Source organism: Staurois parvus, unplaced genomic scaffold, assembly GCF_062004578.1.
Source record: "Staurois parvus isolate SC_StPar_1 unplaced genomic scaffold, SC_StPar_1.0 ptg000061l, whole genome shotgun sequence".
NCBI classification, from domain to species: Eukaryota; Metazoa; Chordata; class Amphibia; order Anura; family Ranidae; genus Staurois; species Staurois parvus.
This window is the reverse complement of record NW_028317857.1, coordinates 8,376,225-8,383,483: the sequence shown is the minus strand read 5'-3', so window position 1 is coordinate 8,383,483 and position 7,259 is coordinate 8,376,225. Positions and strand designations below refer to the sequence as shown.

General features: G+C 42.6%; 1 long non-coding RNA gene across 1 annotated transcript in view; it reads left to right on the top strand.

Annotated features, from left to right (window-relative positions):
- The first annotated feature begins 279 nt into the window (after nt 1–279).
- LOC149469750 (uncharacterized) overlaps nt 280–7,259 on the top strand; it is a 47,950-nt gene continuing 40,970 nt past the window's right edge. The window contains exon 1 of the long non-coding RNA XR_016311526.1: nt 280–460. This is a non-coding gene — a long non-coding RNA (uncharacterized LOC149469750). The remainder of the gene's footprint in view (nt 461–7,259) is intronic.

The window sequence follows — 7,259 nt, the reverse complement described above, 5'->3', positions numbered from 1 at the left end:
ACTCTTTCTATTATTCTACAAACCACTCTTCTCCCAGAAAATAAAAAGTCATTTGCCACGTCCTGTCACCAGGCCAAACCTTTGTTGATAAATCAATGTTGCTTACTTTTCTAGACATCCAAGCTAGTAATTCAGCTACTAAAACGGTCGATTTTCAGAATCCACTAATTATAGTTCATGGAATGTTCTCATAAACTGGGAGGGGAAGGCTGATGTCACTGGAAATATGTGATACCTTATTTCACTTTGACTAAATATGCTCAAAGTTCAGCAGTCAGTGCACAAATATGTTTGATGACAAATCTCAGGAACTGTGATTCATTCTCTCTCCTCTATCCTATTTTTTTTTTGTCCTTTTCACAATATGTCCCAGAATTGGAATGCAAGGGAAGGAACTTCTCAATCAGAGAGATGAGTGTCAAAACTTTCCCTTCTTTGGCCAAGTCAGCTGCACTATACGGTATGTGCATCAGTCTCGTATACCCTAAATTGTTCAAAAGAATATCATAATGTATAATACATTTGCCTCCACATCTGTTTTTTACATTCTCAGTTAGCACTTAGCATTCACCGGGTATTAGTTTAATTACCTGGAATCTGCTTTTAAAAAGGACCATTATGATCTTCTCTAATTGCTGCTCTGGACATTGTTAGCTTGTAGGCAATCATCGGATTGGAAAGGTATTATTGTTCTTTATTGTGTGTGTTATTTTAAAGGATAATGTGCCAAGAAAAGATCTGTAAAACCTGACTTGTTTGTAATCAGGGTTTTTACCCTAGTTTCTTTTTTCTTTAACAAAACATTGCACCCTCATTGATATTAGAATAAGAATACACATTGTATTCTTTTTGGGGCACAATATGTTTTCCTTGCTTATATAAAAAAAATATAATTTATTATCATTATCCTCCTAATTCTTTTTCTTCTGAACATGATACTTGGACGCCATTGCTCCATCTTCACAATAAAGTGATACTAAACCCAGGACCCTGCATCCACTATATCTGGTCTCCCACAGTACACAGAACATGGAAGTGCAATTATTTTAGTAAATGTAAACTGCTAAATACCTTTTCTCATCAGCAGTTAGAGCAGTCTTGTGACTTCAGCAGAGCACTGGTTAAAGCATGTTGGAGGAGTTTTCTTTCTGCTCTAGGAGGATGTGAAACCCTTGACCTCTATGTGGACAGTGCTGATTGGCCCTGTGCTGATCACATGTACTCTCCCCAAAAAAAACAACCTCTCTAGCAATACACACTAAACGGAGTATCTGCTTGTGACTACGGATTCCGTCTTATCAGGTGATCATTTCAATAAGAGGAGGGGCAGAGAAGACAGGATCAAACAACCTCTTTACACAATGCAGAGGATTAACCCCTTAGGTTCCACAGTGAGTATAACAAGCATGCTTTACTGCATATACAGACTGATTTTACTGTTGTGGGTTTAGTAACACTTTAAGTGCAGAGAGATTTACAGTACATTGTCAGTTCCTTTTGTTAGGGGGGAATCTTCTTGGCAGTTTTTTTTTTTTTGGGGGGGGGACTCCTTTTTTGGCTCATGCTCTTTGTGCATTCAGGTGGCCCCAGTGGATGCATACTGACCCTTGGAAAGTGCAGAGTTCAGAGGTGCACTGCATACAGAGTGCAGAGTTCAGAGGTGCACTGCATACAGAGTGCAGAGTTCAGGGGTGAACTACAGACAGAGTACAGAGTTCAGCCTTCTTCCACAGCTGCATACCTCTGCATCCCCCATCCAAATCTCACTTTCATCCCTCTTTCTTCAGCTCTGACCTATGCATGCAACCTTACCTCCGCCTCCACTGCCCCCCTTCTCCTTAAAATCTCCACCATCTTCTACGTGTCTTACGTTTGGTGCCATATTAAGCTGAAGCGCCCAGCTGGCTCTAGTACCTCCCTGCACTCTGTAGGTGGCTCTGCCTCTCTCATTTACAGGGAAATCATCAAATGGGGGTATCGGCATCCGCACTGCAACCCAGGCACCTGCATCTCCCTTGTCCTCCTCCTGCGGGTGGAAGTTGCTCAGGAAATCAGATCTGTGGGGAATCCATTGGGAGACAAGCTGTCAATTGTAAACACAGAAGCCGAACTTCTGTGTTTACAAGTGATAGTGGTGAACAGAGAATACAGGGCCTGAGCCAGAAGTGGCGGGACTCAGTTCCACCAAGTTATAGCTGAAAAAAAAGCTCTGGTGATTGGGGTTACAGAGATGGTTAGTGTGAAAGTTACATACAGCAGATAGTCAGTGTAAAGGTTACAGGTATGGTTAGTGTGAGGGTTGGGCCAGGGATGGACTGACAACTCATGGGGCCCCCGGGAAATAGGGGATCATGGGGCCCCTGTGTCTTTGCCCAAACTCAAAAAAGCCTATGAAAAAGGTACCAGGGGCATCTCATGGGGCCCCCTACTGACCCTGGGCCCTTGGGCAGTTCCCAAGTTTCCAAATGGTCAGTCCGCCCCTGGGTTGGGCATCACTCTGTGGAGTAGTAGCTTTCTGGCAAAAACTACAAGTGTTCATCTTCTTATGCTAAAGGCTACCTTACTGCAGTCAACACACCAACATTTAATGCCAATGATAAGGACAATCGGCTCAGGATGACAGTGATTTTGAAGATAAGTGTCAACGAAGCGGTTTGACAGACAGCAGTGGAGGCCTGAACTGGAGCAATGAATGATCACAGTGAAATACCGGACAAGAAGCCAAGTATAAAAGCATATCTAAACATAATAACACTAGTTTAGTATATTGCAGCTTATTGGTGTTTAGATGTTGTGGCTGCATTCATTTTCACTTTTTAGACTAAAATCATTAATTACAGATACCTGTTGATCTTGGTAGAAATGCAGCATGCTTGTCGCTTCATGGCACCTTAAAAGAAAGCAAAAACATCCCCATCTTTTTTGTGCACTACTTGTCCCATCAATTCACCATCTAATAGATAAGAACAAAAGTACACATGTTTGAAGTCAAACCTGTATGACAACCATGGCTCCCTCCATAGACACAGTGGGGAAATGAGTGTAGCCACAGAGGCTTTAATGCTGGAGAGTCAATGATTAAAAAAGTGATTAAAAATGTTTAAAAAAGTGATTAATGCTGGAGAGTCAGTGATTAAAAAGGTACACTGGGAATCACAGCACCATGCAGCTAATTTACTAAAGGCAAATAGACTGTGCACTTTGCAAAGTGCAATTGCACTCTGCAAGTTAAGTTGCTCTAGAGCTCAGTAAATGAGATAAAGCTTCACTTTGCATAGAATACCCAATCATGTGCAAGGAAAATTTTAAAAAAAGCAGTTTTGCTTGCACATGATTGGATGATTGAAGTCAGCAGAGTGTCTGCTCATTTACTACACTCTGGAGCAACTGCTTTTTGCAAAGTGCACAGTCTATTTGCCTTTAGTAAATCAACCCCTATGTTGGCATATTTGGGAAAAGTGTGCTGCCTGTTTAGCAATATAATGATGAGTTTCCAAGAAGTTATCAGAAGCAAGTAGGAAGGAGGGTGGCCTGGTACTCCACTGGATGAAAAACACAACCCTTGCTCAAGCTGGCCTCTACCCGTGCACACAATTAAAGCCTTCACTGAAAATTTTACTGTACCTTTAAAAAACAATATGGAGCTTGCTGGCTCAGTCTGAACAGGTGGCCATCTGTCTGGCCGACAGGAGAAGCAATTTGCTCATCTCATGTGCAGAATATTAGTTGTCATACAGACCATTTATATTATCAGTGTGTCACAGCTAAATGGAAGTGAGCCCGGAAGATGAATGGTGCTTGTTTTACACTTTGCAGGTACATTGCCCATGATGACAAATTACAGCCGAGAGAAAGTTAGATAGTAATGAAATAAATAAAGCAACTTAGAAGTGGCTACATATCGGCTCCTGTGTTATTGAAATAATTTACAGCCTTCTATTTAGTTCAGTAGTTTTCAAATAAATGGTAAGAGAATGAATGGAGCAGGGTCACTTTAAAGTGGTATTAAATCATTGCTGTGGAAATATGAGTTAGTTAAAAGGTTTTCGAAATGTAGCTTACACCAGTGAGACGTTTAGGTTAAAATTTATTATGTGCTGCCGAAGTCCCCTGACAGGTTTCATTCAAGCCACCATTAGCTCATGTTCAAATTTGGCCTCTGCGGCCCTTCTTCATTTATTTAAAATGACATGCACTCAAATCTCATGCCGTGTCTGGCTTTCTAATACGTTTTTTTGCATTCACAGAGGATTACGTTTAAATGTAAAAAAGGAAATACGTATCTGTCTGAATGTCCTCTGTAACAATAGTGTCTGAAAGCATATGTTGGGGTGGATTTACTAAAGGCAAATGGATTGTGCACTTTGCAAGTGCAGCTACACTAATTTTCCACATTTTAATGAGTGGGGTTAGGCTGTACCTTGTAAAACCCACTCGGATGAAAGGAAAATAAAAAAAAAAGCATTTTTGTTTGCACGTGACTGGTTGATGGAAAAGAGCTTGACCACATGCACTAAGCTCTGGGGAAAATGAGTGCAACTGCACTTGCAAAGTGCACAGTGAATTTGCCTTTAGTAAATCCACCCCTTTGAGTATTCCAGAGCAACCAATCGGATGCTTACTTTTGTAGCACTACCCCTTTAGGGATTGCTGTTGAATTGGGTCCCCCTGTAGTCCCAAGCAGCCAGTCATTTAGCATCTCCCACACAATTTTCATCCATAGACAGGCCTTGTGCATTGGTTTTGTTATTTATTGAGGGGATTAGAACTTGGATAATAACTTCCTGAACTATTCATAGCTTCTCTTCTCTCACACAGTCTCTGTTGGACTGCTCCTTCCCCTATCCACCCAGGAGGTGCAGGTGTACTCACTCAGATCCTCTCCTGTGCCACTTGCAGGATGGCTGCTGCTACCCGTCCTATCAGCTAGGCTGCTCCTTCCTTGCCATACAGGTGGTCCTCTCTCAGGGAGCCAATGAGTCCCAAGTTTTTGTTCTTTCCAGCTCCAGGCTCGCAGGCAGGCCCCATCTCACCAGGGCTCCTGGCAGCCTTCCACCTCCAGCCTCACATCTTCCTGCTCCACACACATCTCCCACCACATTACTCCTGCTACTGAGCAGGCTCCAGCACTTTTAAGGGAGTCCCAGCCCCTTTCCAAGCCTTCTGTTGGGGATTGGCCAAGGTCCCTCAATAGTGCAACCAACCGCTCCTCAGATCCACCCACTGCCTCTAAGGCCCTCCTCTGAAAGCCTCAGAGCAGGGGGAAATTTCATAGGGGCTGATCTGCAGAGTCTCTCAGTCCTGAACAGTATTTGAGCCCTCTGGCTAGCACACCTGAGCTGCTAACCAGCTTCTGACTAACCATTAGGGTCTAGCTCCCCCTAGCTGCACTAGGAGGGTGCTTCACTTTCATATTTATTGAGACCCTCTCACCAGGTCATTAATTTGAATACAAAAATTTTCCCTAAGATTATATGTGCATGTTACATATTTTATGCATGTTATTTACCTATTGAAAACCTTCTTTTTGTAGACATCTGAAAGCCCAGATGCTGCTGCTAGTTGCTCCCATTTTGAATGTGATCTCAGAAGCCCACAGCCGACTCATCGATTTCATTTACGTTTTACTTTATAGCAGCCTTTCTTAACCTTCTTACTCTGGAAGAATCCTTGAAATAATTTGCAGGTCTCAGGGAACCCCTGCTGAAATCAATTTATTGGAGGTCAGTGGGAAAAACGTCCCATACATTTCTAATCAGAGACATATCTATAAAGCAGTAACTGTGATATTCTCCAAACATTTACTGAATAGTTTATACCACATTCACCTGTGGTGCATGTCAGATTCACTCCTTTATAGGTTTTACATTTTTAATAAATGAGACCCTTATTGTAATGCGAAAATTAAAAAAGTCGATAAATAAACCTTCTTTGTCCTATACGTAAAATACAAAAAATAGTTACAGGGATGGTCTGTAAAATTAAAGATAAATTTGAGTTTTCTTCATTGGCTAATCAAAATCTGTCTGTCATTTTCTACTGGGAGATGTTTCAGAAAAGGCTGGATCCTTACAGGAGCTGGCTCCAGGAGCAAAGTATCCAACACAAAGCACTGGGCCATGATTCGGCCACCCTAGGGAATCAATACATATAGTGGGGCAAAAAAGTATTTAGTCAGCCACCAATTGTACAAGTTCTCCCACTTAAAAAGATGAGAGAGGCCTGTAATTGGCATCATAGGTAGACCTCAACTATGAGAGACAAAATGAGAAAAAAAATCCAGACAATCACATTGGATGATTTGGAAAGAATTTATTTGCAAATTATGGTGGAAAATAAGTATTTGGTCAATATCAAAAATTCATCTCAATACTTTGTTCTATATCCTTTGTTGGCAATGACAGAGGTCAAATGTTTCCTGTAAGTCTTCACAAGGTTGGCACACACTGTTGCTGGTATGTTGGCCCATTCCTCCATGCAGATCTCCTCTAGAACAGTGTTGTTTTGGGGCTGTCGCTGGGCAACGCGGACTTTCAACTCCCTCCAAAGGTTTTCTATGGGGTTGAGATCTGGAGACTGGCTAGGCCACTCCAGGACCTTGAAATGCTTCTTACGAAGACACTCCTTCATTACCCGGGCGGTATGTTTGGGATCATTGTCATGTTGGAAGACCCAGCCACGTTTCATCTTCAGTGCCCTAGCTGATGGAAGGAGGTTTGCACTCAAAATCTCACGATACATGTCCCCATTCATTGTCCTGTACATGGATCAGTCGTCCTGGTCCCTTTGCGGAGAAACAGCCCCAAGCATAATGTTGCCACCCCCATGCTTCACAGTAGGTATGGTGTTCTTTGGATGCAACTCAGCATTCTCTCTCCTCCAAACACGATGAGTTGTGTTTCTACCAAACAGTTCTATTTTGGTTTCATCTGACCATATGACATTCTCCCAATCCTCTTCTGGATCATCCAAATGCTCTCTAGCAAACTTCAGACGGGCCCAGACATGTACTGGCTTAAGCAGGGGGACACGTCTGGCACTGCAGGATCTGAGTCCCTGGCGGTGTAGTGTGTTACTGATGGTAGCCTTTGTTACGTTGGTCCCAGCTCTCTGCAGGTCACTCACTAGGTCCCCCCGTGTGGTCCTGGAATTTTTGCTCATCGTTCTTGTGATCATTTTTACCCCAAGGGGTGAGATCTTGCGTGGAGCCCCAGATAGAGGGAGATTATCAGTGGTCTTGTATGTCTTCCATTTTCTAA